This window comes from Zalophus californianus, chromosome 8 (assembly GCF_009762305.2).
Source record: "Zalophus californianus isolate mZalCal1 chromosome 8, mZalCal1.pri.v2, whole genome shotgun sequence".
NCBI classification, from domain to species: domain Eukaryota; kingdom Metazoa; phylum Chordata; class Mammalia; order Carnivora; family Otariidae; genus Zalophus; species Zalophus californianus.
Genome location: NC_045602.1, coordinates 102,579,044 through 102,601,872, shown reverse-complemented (window position 1 = coordinate 102,601,872; position 22,829 = coordinate 102,579,044). Strand labels below are relative to the sequence as shown.

General features: G+C 39.4%; 1 protein-coding gene across 1 annotated transcript in view; it reads left to right on the top strand.

The window, feature by feature from the left end:
• Positions 1-13,088: 13,088 nt before the first annotated feature.
• BTBD3 (BTB domain containing 3) overlaps positions 13,089-22,829 on the top strand; it is a 33,947-nt gene continuing 24,206 nt past the window's right edge. Inside the window, exon 1 of the mRNA XM_027622046.2 lies at positions 13,089-13,239. The gene's annotated coding sequence lies outside the window, so the exon portion shown is untranslated. The remainder of the gene's footprint in view (positions 13,240-22,829) is intronic.

Here is a 22,829-nt window from a genome sequence, read left to right as displayed (position 1 = left end):
GGAAAGAAATGAAAATTTATTATGGATTCAGATTAGCATATCCATTATACTTGAAAGGGACAGCAAATAATTTTATCATTCTTTTCAGACATTTTATTTCAGGGAATGATTTTTTTCTCTAATATTGTTCTGTTAAGTTCTTTTGGACTACCTGGCCATATACATAACCTAATGCTGAAACACTGTGAGTTAATGCACCATTTAGGGGTTACATAGATTTCCACTGAATTTTCCACGGTCCTAATGGAAGCACTTATCAGACTTGGTGCTGGTGTGATCTGCTTTGTAGTTGAGAAACCTAGTCCTTTCATTTATCATCTCCACTAATTCCAGTCCACTTTTCTCTAAAATAAGTGTATAATCTGTCTGAAGTCACTCTCAATATTTTGTGGGCAAATTTCAATGTCCTCTGAGAAGGGTTATATTCTTCTACTCTAACTATAAATGATTTGCTTCCTAATTGACTTGGCTAACAATAAAATTCTCAAAATATATGTTTTAGATAAGTAAGTACTTACTTACATCTCCTTCAAAACAACCATCACCTAGCAAAGATGGGCACTATGCTGGCTCAGCTGCTTCTGTAAAGATTCTAGAAGAACTGTACTTTTGAGTCTAATTCATTTTCAAACATTAGAAAGAGAGAATGAAAGGCCTTTAGCTGGTTTTCCATTAAAGGAATAGAATCTATTATGGCAAAGAATAGAGACATGAACAATTCAAGCTTAGAATGATACTTACCAGCTCCTTAAAAGAAAAGCTGACTAATCAGGGTCATTCATCCTTATCTTGAGGGTATCACAGTACATTGATCCTTGATAAAAGCTTTTTTTTTTTTTAATTCTGTGACTTACTACAGCTACTTGTTCACTAACTGTCAGATGTCTGTATCTTCCTCATCTTTATAGATGTACCACAGTGACTAGTTCCTTCATCTGTCCAAAGTGCGTGCTCAGTAAATGTCAATCTACTGACTGACTCACACAGAGCCTGACTGAATACTCTTCATGCTCCTACTGTGGGTGGGTATATCCCTTTCATCCATCAAGTCAATCACAAGATCCCATTAGCATTAGTGACCTTCTGTCATAACAATTCTTCTCTCTTTATCCTTCCCTCTATGGCCCAGGATCAGGAAATGGTCTCTCACTTGGACCCCGATAGTCCCCCCTGCCACTGTGGTCTTTCTAATTATTAAATTCTGAACATACTACTCTCCTTTAAATTCTTCAGTGCCCTCCCCTCCCTACAAAATGATAATCCTTGGGATAATATAAAAGGTCCTCTAGGAATGCTCTAACACCTGCCTACCTGTCTAGCTTCATTTCCCATTCCACCTATGATCCGATTATAAAGTCCAGTATTACTGGACAATGTCCAAACATGCTATCTCTTCAGACCCTTTTCTTATATAAGCTGTATCTTTGGCCTGGAATGTGTACTTCTGCCTGTGGGCCTGGGTAACTCCCACTCATTCCTCTCAGCTCCAAAGAGCGTTCTCTGAAACCGACCCTCACTTCTCTAAAAGGACTTCACTTCGTGGCGCATACCTCCAATAGAGTATTCCTCACATTGTAATAAAACTTGTTTGGAAGTGTTTCTCACTCCTAGACTGTGAATTCCTCCAAGGGAGACAGCTGTGTCTATTCTTTGCACCCCTGGCACTTGTTACTGACAAGTTAAGGGAGGTGTGCACAGGGAAGGCATTCAATTCATTTTGACTGAATGGAAGAACAGACAAGGCTGACTAGTCATTTCCTTGAAAACTTCATTCGTTCATTCATATATTTATCCATTCATTGGGTGCTTCCTAAAAATGAGTAGACTATTGTAATGGAAGCCCCTGGGAGACTTAACAAAAATGAGGCCACTTCATTTGTCAGGGCCAGAGGCACCGAAACCCAAGTTAACCCACTTCAGAATTCTGCTTAGGGCCAACATATGACAATTATTAGGGCCACTATGTAAATATAATAAAGAGAATAATGTACACAATAATTATGGTATTTCACACGTATATATCACTGAATAGTTTATGAAGCACTCAGGTGTTTGCAAGCTATTTATCACATCTTAAATCATTAGAAATATTTGAGAGGAGGGTTGGGTTCTGGATTATGATCATCTCCAACTGACAACAGAACTGAGGCTTGGAAAGATTGACTTGTTATAGTATACTTTGTGTGACAGACTGCAAACATAGCTCAGTTCCTTCCTGTACCCAGGTGTTCAGCTACCAAACTTTGCAGTACCTTCCACATGGACTCTGGCTCTAGCCACGTGACTTGCTTTGGCCAATGGGATGTCAGCAAGCATAACGTGGGCTTAAAAAGTCCATGCACAATTGGGCTTTTCTGCTCTTGCTCTCTGCTCCATGGAAAGCACCTGCCCAGGCTAGCCTGTTGGTCCCAGAGGAAGGAGGAAAAACACCTGGAGCAAAGAACAGTCGCTTCAGTCATCTAAAACATGGCTACATATTCAGCTAACAATTTAGGCACATGAGTGAACCCAGTCAAGGCTAAACTGCCCAGTTCAGCCCACACCAATTTACAACCCTCAGACTCATGAATTAACTGTATGCTTATTGTTTTAAGCCACTGGATTTGGAAGTGGTTTTGTATAAAGCATTATTGTGATAATTCACCCAGTTAATAAGATAAAAACTAGCATTAGATAAGATAATAAAAAAAATATTGTTATTGTAGTCACTCTTTACAGATATTGGCAACCCTGTAAGACATTAGGGGCTTAGGTATTGAAGGTTGAACATATCCAACTTAAAGAGTCTAGAATTCTCTTCATTTCCTAGGTGTTATCCACCCTGAGTAGTTCTGTAACTTATCGGTGAGAATTTAGAGATACTTCTTTATGTCATGAATGGCTCATGATTTTCTGACTTCCAAAGTATTCTTCTTAGGAGAAAAAAATTATTTTTTAACTAGAAAAGTATTTTTGTAAGATTTATTTATTTTAGAGAGAGAGAAAGAACACGAGCAGAAGGGGAGAGAGAATCTCAAGCCAACTCTGCACTGAGTGTGGAGCCCAATGTGGGGCTCAATCTCACGGCCCTGAGATCACGACCTGAGTTGAAACCAAGAGTAGGGCATTTAACCAACCATGCCACCCAGGTGCCCCAAGAGAAAATACTTTTATAGCATATTATCCCAAGCTAAACTAAACGATGATTTGAAGACCAGTTGTGACTGGTGAACTGTTACATGAGGGCACCCACTCATGGGAGGCAGGGGTATGTTAGATAGAAACTATATAAAGCTTCTGGGTCAGAAATGGGAGGGATGAAGGGGTCACTAGAGGTCAGTGGGGGATGTTTTTTCCAAGCTCTCTCTGGCAATCAAGTATAATAACCCCAGACAGAGAGAGAGGAAGGTCATGAGACACAAGCAGGAATATGGGATTTGGATGGGGTTTGGCCAGTTGGATCAAGGCAAAGGGATAGAAGGAGAGGCAGAGACAACGCTTTGAAGCCCAGATAACAAAGACTTTTATAGTGGAACACAGAATAGGATTCTCGTGTAGGGAAAACAGAATGCAACATACCATATGCTCTTCAGTTGCCCTGGATTTTGGTAGCATCTGAAGTACTGGGCAAAATCCCTCTTGGTAGAGACACAGTACTTACTTAAAGGGCTTGGCGTCCATGGTACTGATTAAACCACCTGCCACACACCTCGTGGGCACCAAACACTAATGAATGGTCAGAGACAAAAATCTAGAAGAAAGTCCCTCTGAGCTAAATGGACAATTGGAAATAATTACATGGCTTTGAAGAGGGTATTAAGGCCCCGCATTTATGTAGTTGGAGACAAGGGACAACAAAACAAATTTCAGTGTTAAAATCAGTGTTTAACCTACAGGCTAGTGATACCAAGAGGTTTAGTTCCAATTATTAGTATCTCCATGATATGAACCAGCACCTAAAAGAATGACTATCATGAAAAAGACAGATAATGTGATGTTTTGGCAAGATTAAGAAATAACAAGAACTCTCAAATGATGCTGGTGGAAGTATAAATTTGCACAACCACTGTTGGGTGATATGTCCTAGAGCTGAGTATATGTATATGCAAATCCTCTGACCCAGCAATCCTACATATAGGTGTAAGTTCAAAAGAAACATGTACCTATGTTCATCAAAAGACATGTGTAAGAAATTCATAGCACCACTACTTTAATAGGAAAAAAAACAGAAATGACCAAATGACCAACAATGATCATATGAATGATTAAACTTTGAAATATTCACACACAGGATATAATACAATGATGAGGATGAACAACCTACAACCATACTTCATAATCTGGATGGAGCTCAAAAACTTGATATTGAGCAAAAAGAGACACTAAAGATACACACCATATGATTCTGTTTATATAAAGTTCAAAACAGGCAAAATAAATGAATGTTGTCAGAACAAAAGACAGTGTTACCCTGGGGGAAATGGGCAGTAGTGTTCATAAGATGTATGAAGTAGGCTTTTGGGATGAGGGTTTGAGTGATGGTTACATGGATATTTTTAAGTTGGGAAAATTCACTGAGTTTCATACTAATGATTTGTATGCTTTTTTACATGTATTAGTTTGATAAAAAAATTTTAAATCTTGATATTAAACATCAAGTCAAAGTAATATGATGTGATAAAAATTTAGTGGTTTTGTTTTTTGGGTTTTTTTTTTTGTTTTATTTTTTTACAAATAGTGGATACTCTGTCTCCATAGCTGAATCAGTAAATTACCATCTCTGAGTTTTAGCTTCCTCATTTATAAATGGGGAAAATGGTATCTGTTCTGTTCATAAGGTTGATTTGAAAATCAAGTGAGTTAGCAGGCATGAAAAGAAACTTTGTAAACTGTGAAAATGTGCACACATGGAAGATATTCTTATTGGAACAAAGCAAAAGGGGGTTTTAATTCTAATTTTTAAATGATTTTACACTGTTAAAGAATAACTCCCTTTGACAAATGATAGTAATTTTAAGTGTTTTGGATCAAGTTTTAAAAAGCAGGTTTGTCAATTATATAATGGTCTTTAATGTACCAAGATTGTTGCTTTTGTTTCAGAAAACAGAAAATTACATGATAGCTTGTAAATGGCACATTCAATTTCACACACTTGAGAACGTTTGAAAAGGGAAAGGTCCACATATAAATCAGGAACTCAAATTTAATGACATCAAATGACACATAATTTGATTCGTTCAACCACATTTCCAGAAATTAAATCACTGAGTGTCAGTATCTTTCCGTCCTTCATGACTTGGTTTGTCAAAAGAAAACTGCCCTTTTTGCCATAGCACTACTAATCAGTAATAGTTGGTTCTCTGGATTTAGCATTTCAATCCTGCACTCAGCATCTGGAAACATTTTAAAAGGTCAGATTGCTACTCCCTTATTCAATTTAGTAAAGTTTCACCAAACAAAATGAGCTTCCTTTCTGTGCCTCCCAACATGTTTAGCAACACCTTTAGAAATCACTGGAAACTTTGTCAGAGTAAAACTTGGGAGTAAAGATTAGAAGAGGCAATTGGAAGGCATGATCTATAGCTTCCTTACCCCCACTGATATTTCTCTAGATCAGAGTGTCTGAACAGGGTCACAACTTAATTTTTAGGATGGCTAATTCTTTGTGGGGTGGAAGGGTATTTTTCTGTATGTTGTAAGATGTTCAGCAGCATCCCTGACCTCTAACCACTTGATGCCAACAGTTCCCTCCCTCCCCCACATTGGTGACAAACAAAAACGTCTCCAGCCACTGCCAAATATCTCCAAGGAGGGAAGGGGGGGGTAAATTTTCCTCCAGTGTGCTTCTGATGGATAGCTGCTAACACTTTAGTCTTTAGGTCTTCTCCAAGATGCCTACATCTTTGTACAAGTTCTTCCAAACTTTCTAGAAACAATCCGGATGTAAAGTGGCCTGCACCAAGGGTGTATAAGTAGCCCGGTGGTTTGGCAAGCCCAAGCTGTCCCGTGGGCATAGTGGGTTACTGTCTGGTATGTAGATTTTTTTTTTTTTTTTAATTTATTTACTTAAGAGGAAGAGGGAGAGATTCTCCAGCAGACTCCCTGCTGAGTCCCGGTGGCTCACGACCTTGAGATCATGACCTGAGCCGAAACCAAGAGTCAGATGCTCAACCAACTGAGCCACCCAGGCTCCCCTAGTAGGTGTATCTTTAGAGCATACCTTTATTGAGAGTATTGAATTCTGAGAGCATCAGAGAGGACAAGAAAATAGAAAACACGGGAAAAGAGGCATTAAAAGAGATGAAGATAATACTAAGGTCTGCCTGGGAAGGGACTGCAATGATGCCACTTTGCGTCCCTCTGTACCTGGTGCTACACTGCTCTTATTTCCTTACACCTACTGGTGCAAGATGCCTGGCTTACAATTGCCAGCAACTGATATTCTTTTGACTTTTTTTGTGGCCACAGAAACACCTTGTTTATGAGCAAGGGCTAAATCAAAGTGCAGGGAATAGTTTCCCTTGGAGCAGCCCTTCATCTCTGATAGACTAGATGGGTGGGTAATGATTCCATCTCTCTTGTCCCTTGATGAATGGTAGTTAGTGGATAATGATCCCAGTTCCCTGGGCCCTTGACTGGAATATCCCTGAGGCATGTGTTCTGTGCTGGCTCCCAGAGTTTTCCTTGCATGATTGAACTCCAGCCTGTAACTTGGCTGCTTCCCCTTTATTGTTTTACTTTCCCACTTCACCACCAGTGTTTCCTTGGATCACCTCCAAATAAACTACTTGCACTTGAACCCTGTTTGGAGGTCTGGTTCTAAGAAAAATCAGAGCGGGGGGGAGGGGCGTCTAGGGTCATATTAGGTTCCAGAATATTCCAAATCCACAAAGCTAACCTTGGGAGAATTAGAATCTATAGGGCTCCCCCTGGTCCAAGTTACTTTACCAGAAAGAATATGTTCTCCAGCTTTATGAGGAGTTACACAGTAATAACCGTTTTAAAAAGGGCAAACAGCGTAACGTAAGTATGGGGTGTTTTCTTAGTCTATTTTATGTCATTTATTCATGTAGGCACAAAATGTTGCATGGTAATTCAAAGCTCTGTGAACTGTAATTTACTCTTATAAGGTTATAATCTAGTAACAAACAATTTATAATGCCTGTTTACAGGGAAAAAGAAAAAAGGTTTCCATAGGACTCTGAATCTCCACCAAATAAGCAAACCCAGAGATGGAAATGTACTTGTTCTTAGTTCTTAAAACATAGCTTAGTCACATACCCAACTAATGAAATATGATGGCTTTTATTTAATGTCTGGGTTTATGAATCTCTCCATATATAACCCTTCAGCATATTTTCCTCAAAATTCAACCAGAAATGGTTTTATATGATGAACTGGGGAATGGTTTTACATGATAAATTGAGCCATCCATTGTAAAGAAATGCAGTGAAAAATGCACATGTGAACTACAAATGTTAAGTGGACATTGGACAAGCAGGAAGTATTCATCAATATTATATGCATATGAACATTTATTTAATCTTTCCAAAATCTGGTTTAGAATTCTGACAAAATATGCAGCATTTAATACCTTTTTTGAACTCAAGATAATGTATAAAGTCTTTTAAACACATTGTATCTGTTTACTGATTATTTAGTTGATCAAAAATCGTATTTATTTTCATTTATCCATACAATCAAATTTAAAAAGAGGCTTTAAAAGTGTAAAAATGACTAAACCACAAAGAAGTTGTAAACAACAGATACTAATAAAACTTAAAGATTACAACAGATAGAAATATTCAACCCTGCAGCTAAGATAAATTAAAAAAATCATTGCAGAGTAAGAACAACTGGAAATGAACAGAATAGAACATGATAGGACTAATCAAATAAAACACTAAACATGGCAGATTGAATGCCCGAATGTCTGCATCCACACCTTTTGGGAATGCCCTCCTGCCCTGACTCTGGGCTTGCCCATGTGGCTTGCTCTGGCCAGTAACACAGTGTCAACTTGATACAATTAGGGGCTTGAAAATCTGTTTGTGTATTTTTACACCATCTCTGCAGGGCCACCACTGCTCTGAGAACAAACCTGCACTAGCCTGCTAGCTAAGATAAGGGACCACAAAAAGCAGAGCTGAGTTGTTCTAGTTGAGACCATCCTAGACCAAGCAGCCTTCAGGCACCCCATCAGCTAAACGTGGATGCTTGAGAGAGCTCGGACAATATAAGCCAAGCCTGGCCCAGACACAGAACGGCATAGCAGATCCGTAGACTTGATGGAAGAAACAACGGTTGTTGTTTTAAAGCCACTAAGTCTTAGAGTGTTTTGACACTGAGAAATATTAGCTATACCCAATACATTAGGTACAGATGGTCAATAATTGCCAAAAAAGAAAACAAGATGGGAAATATTTGTCATGAATGTAGGTTAGCTATTATACTTGCAATAGGATATGGGACACAAGAGTTAAACATATCAAATAAATGTAGGCATCATAGAAAGGTTTTATGATCCCATTGTCAGAGGTGACTTCTCTTTTAGGACATTTGCTAAATAAACACAAAGTAAAAAATCCAGAGAACATATACAGCAGTGCCACTGAAACCTAGGCTGTCCCACTAACATAGAAAATAAGGTATAGAAATAATTATTTTAATATTCACATGACTTTACAATACCTTGCTTAATGTATGCGTTTACATTCTACAAAACTGGATATAATGCTCTGCAGGAGGTTCGTTTTTAAAGGAAAAAACCCTCTGTAACCCAATACTGGATTTGTTGCACTGTTTTTACCACTGATTATACAAAACAATTTATATGCATTTAATTTTTATGATTATACTCAATTTTAATATTTTAAATGTCATTCCGATATAGTTTAATATTCAAAAATAAAGGTATAATTAAAATGTGTAAAAGTCAGCTAATTGGAAAGTTCTGTCAATCACATTTTGTCAGTGGAAGAAAATATTAGAAGGAGGTAAAGCCTGCAAAGAATAACCAATATTGTATCATGTTATTAAATTTTGATTTTTCATGATCAAATATACTTACAGGAAGAAACATTTATACTGCCATTCTCTCTACTGGGTGATCAACATTCTACTTTTGATACTGAGCAAATTGAACTCATTTGAATAGCATTACTAAAAAAAATCATGGAGAGCGCTACATATGAATAGCGTAGAGCTAATTGTGTTTTAAGTCTAATTTTAAACGATTTAATGCTAGCACACTGGTTAAATTTTCAAGGCAACATTCCAGGGTTTGTAATTTAAAAAAAAAAATCTGGCCCAGGATGTATTTTAACTTATTTCACATCTCCTATTATCATCATTATTATTCATCAGATGATAATTAACATCCATGGCTGGAGGCCATTCCTTTTTATTTTTATTAAAACTCTTCCTTTTCTAGTATAGGGTTTTCTTTAATCCCAGATTAATTTATTTCCCATTCACCATGGCAAAGCTTCTGAAATGAATATATTCACAAATTCTCAAAATAAAATATCCTGAGTATTTAACAGTTACTAAAATGCTAGGTATTTCCCCCAAATCACTTGCTTCTGTAAATCCTGGAGTTGGTTCACCGTCATCCATGGTGGAATATTTTGTTCTCAGCCAAAAGGAAAAAGGAGGTCACATTATGACAGCACTGATTACAGGACAAACATAATGGTCATCTTTGTCCACCTGTTAATGGTTTCCAACTCAATCATTCCTTGTCTTTTTATAAACCCAAACCCCCACCTTTTGTTATTTTCATTTTAGTTTTTATGTATTTTCCTCATAAATCTCCATTAGATCAGGGAAAATTTATCTCAGTTTTTTTTTTTTTAACTCTAAAGTTACATTCTCCTTTACACAAAACAACAGCCATGACAATAAAGAGAAAACAGGAGCTTTTACATCTGAATGAATAGTAAATGTCTCTCCTACCCTGCCATCTCTGACTTCATCCTATAAGCTCAGAAGTGAGTCAATGGAATGTTATTTTATTTAATATTTATCAACTTTGCTCAAAACAGTTTTAAAAGATGCTTGCTGCTCTACCCCTTTGGTTCACACCATACCAAACTGCAAAGCTGGGGGCCACAATGCAGACAGGTTTAGGAGAGTGAGCCCCCAGCATCAAGTTCCTGAACGAAATGTAACTGGCCCAATCATTCACATCTCCCCAAAGGAACTTGCCACACCCTACCTTAAATTATAGTTATGATTATTCTTTTTTTTCTAGGCTCTTTGATAAATTCCCTAAGGGTAGGGATATTGCCTAGTACATAATAAGTGGCAATATTTGTAAATTTAATGGAATATTTTATCCATTTTTGCATGCTCCCAATAGCTATGTGCCCGCCCCAGAAGGAATTCAATAAACACACTGAATTCTGTATCATGTACCTACTCTGAGGCTGGGAATTATTTCAAAAGTAACCTCTTCTTAAGTTTCTCCTTCCAAGTAGCAAGTAGAGAGAATTGAACTGATTCTTTAGTTGGAATAAAATGTTCAGATGTGAATTCATATCTCTGCTTTGAATGTTTGGTGTTTTAGAAGTACAGCTAAGGGGTACCTGTGTGGCTCAGTCAGTGAAGCATCTGACTCTTGATTTCGGCTCAGGTCATTATCCCAGGGTCCTGAGATTGAGCCTGGGTTGGGCTCTGAGCTGGGCATGGAGCCTGCTTAAGATTTTCTCTTTTCTTTTTTTTTTTTTATTTTATTTATTTTTATTTTTTTTTAAAGATTTTATTTATTTTTTGAGAGAGAGAGAATGAGAGAGAGAGCACGAGAGGGAAGAGGGTCAGAGGGAGAAGCAGACTCCCTGCCTAGCAGGGAGCCCGATGTGGGACTCGATCCCGGGACTCCAGGATCATGACCTGAGCCGAAGGCAGTCGCTCAACCAACTGAGCCACCCAGGTGCCCAAGATTTTCTCTTTTCTGTTCCCCTCCCCTCCATACTTGCACATGTGTGTGCGCATGTGCATGCAGATGTGCAGGCACTCTCCCTCTCTCAAATAAAGTAAAAATATACACCTAAAGTCTATTTTTACTCAATAGGTCATTTGGCATTTATTTGCAAACAATTAAAATGTTCATATGTATCACCTTTTAGCATGTCTGAGTTAGGAAGACCAGAATTTTCTTACCTCTTAAATTTATTAAATTTAATATTATTACCCAGTGAACTGAGAAAATGCTTTCCAGTGCCAATATCCACCTTTTCTCCTCTTTTGCTTTGCCTCTGCTATTCATTCACAAGTAATAGTAGTTACCACTTATTCAGAACCTAATACATGCTGCCTGTTTACCTACTTTAATTTTTCATAACCTCACAAGTTAAAGATTAGAATCTCCATTTTTCAGATTCAGATGGTAATTAACTTGTTATTTTCATAAACTTGCAAGGTATATTAGTCAGGGTCCTCCAGAAAACAGAACCAATATCTATCTACCTACCTACCTAGCAAAAGAGAGAAAGAGAGAGACTTATTTAAGGAATTGACTCACATTATTGTGGAGGCTGGCAAGTCCAAAATCTGGAGGGTAGGCCAGCTCGCTGGAGACACAAAGAAAGAATTGCAGTCTGCTGGCAGAATTTCTTCTTACTCGGGGGATATCAGTATTTTTCTATTAGGGCCTTCAACTGATTGTATGAGGCCTACCCACATTATGGAGGGCAATCTGCTTCAATCAAAGTCCACTGATTTAAAAGTTAATCTTACCTTGAGAAAATACCTTCATGGAAATATCTAGAATATGTTTGATGAAATATCTTAGTGCTATGGCATAGCCAAATTGACACATTAAAATTAACCATCATGATTCCATTTTACAGATGAGCACAGTAAGACTCAGAGATATTAGTCATTTGCACAACATTGGACAGTTTGTGATGGAACATTTGGGCTTTATAAAAGGGTTTGTTTCCCAAAGCCCATGTGTCTATACATACCCCCCCCCCCCACACACACACATACAGTATCTCAAATTTAAGTTTTTCAATTGAGAAGTGAGTTCTACCAGGGCCTGATTCTAGTTAGATGAAACATTTAGTGACTGTAGCTATATATTTCGGAGGTCTAATTTATCCACTAATAAATACTTGCCAAAGATGACCTAATCTAATGAAGTTGGTATCTGTTATCATAAACAGCTCTGTACACCCCAAAAGGCAGTGACAAAAGCTAAGGAATTCTCCTGTCCTTCACAATCTTTGAAAACTATTCCATGCTTTCGATTCCTGGTGCCAACAATGGAATTTAGGACCCTACCACTTCTTACCAGGATATATACATTGTATGTCTCTAGTCTTTATATTTCTAAATTCTGCATTTAATCAGACCTTACCTCCCATCTCCCCCCATCTTTAACATTTTTCAATTACCCACTGAAAAAAGGTAAAATTTTGAGGTTAAGCATTAAAAATAATTTCCAGATGAGCTTCAACTACCTTTTCAGCCACCGTTTTTGTCCTTCACTATGAACAATACACTCATGTTAAACTTGTCCCAGTAGGGTTCGTGTGTGTATTTTTTTTTTTTTTTTTTTTGGCAACTCATTCCTTTGTGTTCACCTTTCTCTCCCGGTGAACTTCTGACGCCAGTTCTTACTCTTCCAGGTTTCTCAATGAAGTTTCCGGCATCACCCCAATCCAGCAGCAACTCTCCTTCCCCAAACCGCTTAAGAGTGTACTGCACTCCCCTTATCTGTTCAAAGGAAAGGACGCATCAGTGCAGGGAAAGGAATCTCAACCCAATGGTTCCCCATTATTGGAAAACTCCCTGTATCCTGAACAAAAGCTCTGCCAAAGTAGGTGCTCAATAAATGTTGAACACATTAGTTGAAGAAACCAGAGAAAAAAACCCTGCAGTTTGTGGGACAAGGGTGAACTTGCCTCTCAGGGAGGAGGAATCCTAGCCCTCTTCCACTTTGTTCCCATTCACTGGTCCAGGGTCACCGCCCTCTCCGCAACCGGACCCTAGGAAGAGACAGGCAGTGCGCATGCCCCTTATCCAAGGCTGCCTCCGGGCGCGCGGCCTGCTTGGCCCCGCCCCCTCCCGGCGCCCGGGCGCGCGCTCCCTGTCCCGCGAAGCGTGCCCTGCGTGCGGGTGCCCGCGAAGCCCGCCGGGCGCCGGATCCCCGAGTCCCCCGGCCGGGGCCTGAGGAGTGGGCACCGGGCCGGGGCGTCCAGCGGCGAGCAACGCAGGCGGCGGCTACGCCGGAGGTGACGAAGAGCGCGGACGGTGAGTGAGGGCGCCGTGGGCGAGCTGGCGGGCGCCTCCGCGCGTGCGCAGCACCGGACCGCCCGGCCAGGGGCGCGCTCCCGACCCCGGGCCGAAGGTGCCGAGCGCTGCTGGGCCAGGACGGGGCGGCGGGCAGGCGCCGGGCCGGGAAATATGGGGGCGCCCGGATTCCCCGCCTTGGCGGGAGAGACGCTGGCTGCACGGGCGGGCTTCCCGAGGGGTTCTAGGCGGGACGGTGCCGGGCCAGCGCGCGGGGGTCCTGGCGCCGTGGCCCGAGGGGCAGGGCCAGCTGCAGCCAGGGGGTGCCGGGGAGGGGCGAAGCGAGCCCACCCGGGCTCCAGCCGGTCACACGGCCGCCCGCAGAGTGCGCGACTAGCGAAGGTGGCTGAGGTCCAGGGAGGGGGCGCGGCCGGTGAGCGTTGGCGCCGAGCAGGTGGCGGGGGCCGCGCCCCTGGGCCAGGGAGGCGCATGGTTGAAAACGCGAGCAAACTTCCCTGAGTAACTTTATTGAGGCGCTGCCCACGGGGCCCGCATTGGGGGCTCCAGGAACCCACACCCCGGCCTTTCCCAGTCGCTTCACAACCCCGTCGAATGATGGTGGGTCTACCGGGGTTCTATTTCTCTCTGGTCTTGGAGCTCGTCCTTCTAAGTTCTGAGAGGCATTCGTGGCGCATTCGCTCTTAAAATAGGTGTATTAAGTTTGGTGTTTGGGTAGGAAGGATGTTTGCTATCTTGGGAAGAAAAAGGTTTATACTGCCTAGTCTTTTTATCTCAAAGAAAGTACTGTTAGAGCATGCTGGGGATTCCTATTTGTCAGGAAACCTATTGTCCTGTGTGTACTTGGAGAAAGCCAGCTAATTCTATTAGCCTTAAAAAGACAAAGGGAGATAATTGTGCCTTTTCTTTTTCTGTTTTTAAACACTCTACCACTTCGCCAAATCACGGACTACAGTAGTACCCAAAATTGGCCGCAGAAGAGAACCACTGGAGAGTTTTAAAACTCTAAGCTTAAATAACACCCCAGACCAATTAAAACAATGTATATTTTAAAGATTTCCTAGGCGTTTCCAATTTGCAGCAGAGTTTGGGAACCGCTGATTTAATAAAAGAAAGTCAACATTTCAATTTTACGAAGTAACATTCAGTTTGTAATTGAGATAAAAGTCTAGCTTCATTTTCCATAGACAGGAACAACAAAGGGTAGTTTGTTTCCCACCCGGGAGGGAGGTAAGTGTCTAATGGTTCAAACTTAACTATAATGTGACTCTAGCGTCCAGGTCATTGTTTTCATTGATGTTCTGAGTTTCCTTTGGGGTTAGTCAGCCCTCCTCCTCTGACCCCTGCCACAGCCAAGGAGTTTCATTGTCTTTTAACCTCTCAACCCCCCTTTCTTTACCCTCTCCGCCTTCCCTTCTTTTAACCATCCCCCAACCTCTGGGAGAATCTCCCTCCCCCAGACTGTGCTGGCTCTGAGGGGTTACTGCGGGTTCCTATAGCAACGAGTCCTCCAGGGGAGGTGGGCGGGTCCTCCTACCTTTGGATTTCAGAATAGGACTCTTCCTTTTCCGAAGAATTTGAATCACCTTTTTCAGTTCTTGGCCTCAGCTCAGGTAAGGGTGAGCTCATACAGTTCCAGTTTTTCTAAGTAATTACAGAATTATTAATGTTGTATGGGGTGATACTGCTCGCAGCTATGAGGAATATTCATTCTTCCCAGTCTTTGCACTGAGAACTTGTTTAACAAAGTTCCAAAATATGGTGGAAACGATGTTTTTTTTAAGCAGTTTTCCTTTGGGGACACAGAAGCCTAAGAATTGTATATATCATTTCTCCAAAGTCCTAAGACCTCTTATATTTCAGAAATTTTAAAAGTGAAATATAATCTTACAGCCATGCAAAAATCTTCTGGTAATTTGTGGCTCCTCCCCCCAAAAAAGAAAAAATCATTATCAGCCTTTAACTTTTGTTCCTAGAAAGGGCTTTGCCTTGATTTCTTTACAAAAAGTTAAACTACTTGTAGTATTATACTTTAACAAAGGACATAGTTTGTCTACAAATTCACCCACTCCTTCCCTTCCCCAACATACACACATCCAAAGATAATTTTTGAAAATTTTTACTGTTATGCTCAAAACGGGTGTTCTGTAGGCATCTAATTCCAGTTTGCTTTGCAAATTGAACAAAGTAGTTCTGAACAAAGTAGTAGAGAAATATGTCATTTACATGTCTTAGGCTTTTTGCTTTTTGAAACCTTTAAAACTTTACTATGTAAATCATTCAATCCATCAATTCCAAAATGTTTTTTAGTAGGCCAGTGATTTTGAGCATGCATTGGGAGTTGAACGGGTTTTCTCTTGCAACTATCTCCTGTCTTATGTGCTAATTAAATATCCATTAACTGGACTGTCAAGCAAATTCTGAAAGGATTTTTTTTTTCCCATTTTACTCTGAGAAAATAATGATGGAAATCCCTCTCATTTGACGTACCTTGTAGTTCAGCAGTAATGCTCTGCCACTAAGATAGTAACTTCTCACCTAATCTTTCCCTTTTTCATCACGTTTCAAAATAGAGGCCTTCAAAGCCCCTACATTTGAGTGGATCTGTTATTTCTATGGCTTCTAAACATTTTAAAATAAGAAATTGTCCCTGTTGTGGACATTTAGGGAATTACCCCCCAAAATTAAAATTAAAATCACAATCACATTATCAGAAATAAACAACTGTTCATGAGATGGTACGCTTCCACTTGTCCCTTGGTATTTTGTCTGAATATTTTAAAATTGGCAATTTTAATTTCATCTGCAGTTTCACATACTGCCCTTTTACTTAATATACCATACACATTTTCCATGCCTTCAAATCTTTGAACGTAGGATTTTTAATGATGGGTATGTCAAAGTTTAAGTAGTTTTCTGTTGTCTGACATATTTCCATTTTTTAGTGGTTGAAAAGTTAGTATTAAATGCTGGTTGCAAATCCTACCTTGGCCACTTCAGATGTAAGTGGCCTTTATTCATTACCCAATTCTTTGATTGCATTTGCTTTATCTGTGGAATCAGTAATAAGGGTTCCTGCAACATAGAGTTTTGGAGAGAGAGAATGAACCAAATAGATGAAGGCCTTCAACAGAATCTGGCAAAGGAGGTAGTAGGCTCACAGAGTAGGAGCAGACTCACAAGCGGAGCTGGGATAAATGCCTATGTCTGAAAGTCTTGGTATCTTAGACTTGCTTGGGCTAGATTTATAGCAGAATTCTGGGGCAGAGGTGAACTCTTTAGGACTCTTGAGGCCCATTGCCAGACTGTGTATGCTGAGACACATTGATTCCCTTAGGCACCTAATGGTTTCCCCACTCTGTCAGCATTCGTGTTTAATCTTTCCTAATTTTCTATAAAAATGTAATCTTATTATAACTTATATTCTTTGGTAACTAGTGAAATTAGTGATTTGCTTCTTGTTTTACCTTTTGAAAGGTGTTTGTTCCGGTACTTTGCCCCCTTTTCTCTTAATTGATGATTTTTAAGAAATGATTTTAAATATCTCTTTCATATAAAGAGTATTCTGCCTTTATCATATTTGCAGTGATTTTTTTCCCCCACAGCTCATTATTTGTCTTTTAGCTTACGGTGTTTTCCAAACAGCAAAATAGCTTTATGCAGTCGAGTTCTATCTTATTCTTTATGAGTTTTCCTTGTAAACATTTGTTTGAAAAGTATAGAGGTAAATGTAACAAGTTTTGGAAATATATTAGATTTTTACGTTAAATTTTGTATTAATTTATGGATATGAATTGTCTTATACCATCCTCACCAGCTAGTCAGATCTACCAATACCATTTGTTAAATAGTCCATCCTTTCCTCATTGGTTGTGGTCTTTCCTTTATTATATGTTAAGATCTTGACTAGCTGTGGGTTTGCTTCTGTTTTAGGTCTTACTCATCTGTGTGTTGATCTCTAAACTTAATGCCAAGTCTTTTAAATTGTAGATTTAGAATATGTAGAAATATCTGGTAGAGCAGGTCACGATATTCATTAGAAAATCAGAATTATATTCATCTGTCTTTTCAGGTAAAGATTATCTTACTATCTTTAAACTAATACATGCACATAGTTTAAGTTGAACAGGACTAAAAGGTTTATTGTAAAATAAATGGTCCCCTTGCTCCTCTTTCCCCTACCACTCCCCCATTCCCCTGAGTCTCCCCTCCCCAGTGGCAGCCTTTTGGCTGTTCACAGTTTCTTCCGAGTTGTTCACTGGGGCCTTTTGTAGAGTCTTTCCTCTTGGGCTGGTCAGAGTGTGTAGTCTTCCAGCATCCTGAGCTGTGGAAAGGATCTAGATGCCAGTGTTCCCGGAGGCATCTGGCAGGAGTCTCAGCATCCTCTTTGTATAAAGTCTCTCTGGGGAAGGTTCCTGTGCTCTCACAGCCCAGAGACTTAACTGTTTTATCTACTCTCTTATGAATCAGTCTCCAGTCTTGCTGAGCTCTGGGGCTGTAGGCCAGACCTTTGCAGCAAGTTAAGTTGGAAGGGCATCCTGGGATGCAGGGCTTCGTAAACAGCCTTTACTTACCTTATTTTAGCCTGCCATTCTTTCTCCAGTTTGTGAGTAAACTGGAGTACTTCTCAATCTTCCTCACTTAAGGTGTAGCATTTCACTCTTTTAGGTGGACTAAGTTGCTACTTGGCTATCTGCTTTCCCCTATCCTGATTTTGTTGAAGTTGTCCACTAGAGTTATGTGCATTCTTGTTCTTTGGCAAAGACTGTCATCTACATGTAGTCACTGTCTTAAGGAACATGAAAAGTTATCCAGACCTCTTGGCTCTCCTAGAAGAGGTTTGTTTTGTTTTGTTTCATTTACATGCTAATATATCCTGTTAGGATTCTTTTTTCTTTTTTTTTCTTCTTCTTTCTTTTTTCTGCTTCTTTCTTTCTTCTTCTTCTTCTTCTTCTTCTTCTTCTTCTCCATATATGTGTTTGTTGCTGTTGTGATGGGTTCCTCAAATTGGCTACTGTTAGTATAAGACAGTCCTTGATTTTTGTATATTTATTTTATAGCTGGCTTTTACTCTAAGAGCAGTTTATTCTCTTGGGTTTCCTAGTTATATAATCAGTTGCCAGATGACGACACTTATTTCTACCTCTTTCTAATAATTACACCTTTCATTTTGGTTTTATGGCATGCTGCACTAATGTTAACATTCTAGAACATTATAAAATGATTTTGGAACATTATCAAATAGTAATGGTGGTAATGTGCAAACTTGTGTTGTTTATTTTACTAGGAAAAACAGTGCGATATTGGCTTTTGGTTTGCCATAATTCCTCATTAGGACAAAATCTGTATTTTATTTCCAATTTGCCTAGAGGTTTTGTTTTGTTAAGGGATAGAAATTGAATATTAACAAATTACTGTTATAATTTATAGTTTATCATTTTCTTAAGGATATTTCTTAACAGATCAACTGATTTGAGTCCCAAATATTAAATTGGAGTAAATCCTTCCTTTTGGATAATTCTTTAGAAAAACATTCAGTTCATATGCAAATTGAATGATAACCTCCAATTCGATCCATAATTGTGTTCTGGGGTGAGGTGGGCTACAGTCACTAGGACTTTTTCTAAAGAAGATATTCCAAGTGCTAAATCCAACAGTCATTTCTCATCTTTACCTCTTGGCAGCATTGATATAATTGGTCATTCCCTTTTTTGACATGTCACTTGATTTCTAGGACACCACATGCTGCTGCTTTTCCTCCTATGCTACTAGACCACTGGTTTCACTTTTTCAGTCATTTTTTAAATTTTGCATTGGTTTTTTCTCACCAACCTATTAATTTGGAATGCTTCAGGGCTCAGTTCCTGTAGGACTCTTGTCACAGTTATAAGACTTTAATAAAATACCACGTACCTGCATAAGACTCCCAAAATGTAGATTTCCAGCTGGGGTGGTGCTCTGAAACTTCTGAAGCACGTGTCAACTGTTTTTTTGACTTCTGAACTTGAATACGTAAAAGATACCTCAATTTTAACAGGATTAAAACTGAATTTTTTATTTTTCTCTACAAACCTGCTCTCCCTGCAGCCTGCCCGTTTTGGTGGGTGGTAGGTCCATTTCTCAAGTTTTTCAAGCTAAACCTTTGGAATCATCCTTACTCTTTTCTCTTCACATCAAGGCTATCAGCAAATCCTGCTCCTGTACCTTCAAAATGTATCCAGAATCCTGTTATCCACATAAATCAAGGAGCGCAGCCTCTTTCCCCACCACTCTCTATTCCTCACACCCTTGTCCAAGTTTCCAGCACCTCTTGACTAGATTATTACAGTGGCCCCTTTTCTCCTTCCTTGGCTTCCTTATAATATGTTATCAGCATAACCAGAGTGATCTTTTTAAAACAGGAGTCAGGTTACGTTAAAACTGTCCAATGGCTTTCCATCTTACTTAGAATGAAAGTCTGATTCCTCATGGTGATTCACAAAGCCCAATACAAATCTGTCTACACTAACTGCCCTTTCCCCACTTCTCTCCCTCTCCTGCCCTCCATTCCAATCATCTTTATCTCCGTTTTGATCCAGAAATACATTAGGCACATTCCCACTTTCAGGTCTTTGTGTTGGGTTTTCCCTCTGCCTGTAATAATATTTTCTCCCCAGGTGTATTCATGGCCAGTTTCCTCACCTCCTTCCAGACTTCACTAAAATATCTACCTTGTCAGGGAGGTCTGCTCTATTTGTAACTGCAGGTTAAGCTCTGTATCCCTCTTGCAGAGCTCTGCATTTTCTTTTTCTGTAGCATCTATTACCTTGTAAAATACTACCTGGCTGATTGGTTAATTGATTGATGGTGAATTGTCTCCTGCTAGGCTGTAAGTTCTGTGTGGGCAAATATTTTATGCCTGTTCATTAATGTGTCCCACGTGTCTGGTACATAGAAGGTGTTCAGTAAATATCTTTTGAATGAATGAATGCAGTCTGCCGTCTCTGTGTTGTTTTTTGTTGTTGTTGTTTTTCAATGAATTTCTTATAAAGCAGCATAGACCTTGGCATCAGTGGGTCCAACATTAATGATTTAACATCCCACCATCAAGGGAGAGGTTCCAGAACATGTATGATTTACAGTGGATATAATAATACATAGACTGGTTATGAGGATTAAGTCAGAGACTATAAAGTGCTGAATTGTGCCATTGTGTAAGGACAAGTTGCTTAACTGTCAGAAAAGTCTTTAAAAAAGAAAGAAGGAAGGGAGGGAGGGAGGAAGGAAAGAAGGAAAGAAAAGCCTAGCCAACTGCCTTGATTCACATTTGAACGATATGAATTATGTTCTAGAACCTGCTCTCTGGATTTCGGCTTTTAACCAAAGGGGGACAGTGGCCTTACTTTGGGAACTTTTCAAAATACATGTCTGAGCTCCCTGGTAAATATCAGTGGTACATTGTTACTATATTTGTTTTTTAACCACTCCCTTAAAGTGGAATGTAACCATTTATTTTCTCCTTTTGTGCTTTCTTGCTGTTAAGGGTATCTCTCCATCTCTTATGTCCCCTTTAAATTTTTTTCCTCTGAGGTTGAAATAAGTTCTTTTATAAAGTGATTTAGAAACCACTCAGAGCCACAGAAAAGCACATAATTGAACATGGTTCTAAATCCACAAAATCCAAGCATCTCAGTCCTTTACCTTCAGCTTCCCAGACTGCAGTCTGTTGCAGTCATTCCTACAGCAATCATAGCAGTCATTTTAGAGTTTTGCTTACAGTGTTTCTAGAGTCTCCTCTTGTGTCCTTCAAATCCAGAGTATCAAAAACATCAGACTCCCTTCCCTTCTCTTTTGATAGAGTAAGAGCTATTTGTATGGTTTGTCCTGTTGTAGTTGCTGTGCAAATAAGTGATGTCATGTGCAAGAAAAAGATGATTTGTTAGAGATCATAGAAGCAACCGAATAGACAATAAACCAAAATGTATGTAATTCTAGAAATGCATGAAGTCAATAGCTGTTACCTAAACATAAAATCTGTGAAATTTTTCTTCAGTTTCTACTTTCCTTTCCTCTAAGTATGTCTAGTTCCTTATTTTTTACCTCCTGAATTTTTCTGTAGTAGTATATGAGCCAGAGTGATCCCCATATACAGTTAGAGAGTGTAAATATTTTAGATGTGATTACTGTACACATCAGAAGTAGAATTTCTGAATGCACCTGCCTGATAAATTATCTTTGCCTTTGAAACTCAGGTTAGCATTATATCTGGGTTTTGTTATTGTGAAGATTCATTCTTTTGCAAATATCACTGTTAAAATTTATTTTATTTTGAATCCCACAGTCTAATTGGCCAAGTTTTAATGGAAAGCATTGACCTTTCTGCTGCTGAATCACAAAATAACACTTAGTTTAGGCTATTTATTAATTGATAGCCCAGTTGGAAAATATACCTTGTTTTTGTAGTTCTACACTTGGTTTAGGGACGTATGTAGTATTTGTTTTCTTTGTAAAGATTTTTTTTTTAATTGCCACCTCTTTTTATATTCATCCAGTGTTTTTGGAAGTGGTGATCTTGCCTACCCAGCACCAGCAAAGATACCTATACTATAGTGAGGCACTAATTTTGGCCTTCAGGCATTATTATACTTTAGGTCTCTAAACAGACAAGGGATTACCAAGGTCCCACCTGTTTTCATATCTTTGTTCATGAAAAAATGTAAAAAATCGAGTGTAGTAGTCAAACTACATTTAGATGTGTTACTGAGGGGCTTATTGGAGAATGATCTATGTTCTAGAAAGTTGAGAAAATGGTAAAATTTTTAATTAGGGTTACGGCAGGCTTCTCTTCCCAAAGTAGTATCATTGTCATCATTAAAAATGGTGGGAAGCTACCCAGAAGCATTTCCTGCTCAAGATGTTAAGTTCAGGCTTCAAACAGCTTTTGCTAGCTGTTGCTTTCTCTTGTATAGCCCCATCCCCTCCCTTCCCATGGTTTCTTGTCTCTCCCTTTCCTGGGGCCTTAGGAGATAGGATAAGTAAGTGCTGGAAGCTGGCACCGTTTGTTGGAGAGTGGGCAGTCAGAGTGGAGGTAAGTGTGTGGTGCAGTCACTTCTGGTCCCTGCTGGTCATTCTCTCAGCGGACTCCCACCCCGCCCCCAGATAGTTTCAGCACACCTTTCGGTAAATGTTGTAGAATTTTCTTTTGTGAATTAGTTGACTTTCTAGTTAATTTAATACTACTCAACAGTATTTCTGTGGGACCTACAGGGTCAGCCCATGTTTACCTGAAATTCTGGGTTACTTTATTATCTACTTTATCTTGTCAATGTCACGAAAGTCTCCTTAAAATGCCAAAGTTGATCCTGAACTCTTGCTAGCATACAGCTGCTGACAAGTACTCAGAATCATCATGAGGCAGTGATATACTCTACGAAGTGGGTGTTGGTTGGGGATGTCAGTATATAATGGTGTCTGGCTGGAGTCATAGGAAAATCAGATGCTCAAGTTTGGGACAACCTGTGTTTTGATTTTATTGTCTCTGTAATAACATAATTATTGGGTATAAAGTAGTTATGAGGATTACAGTTCTACCAACATACATGATCTCTAAAATC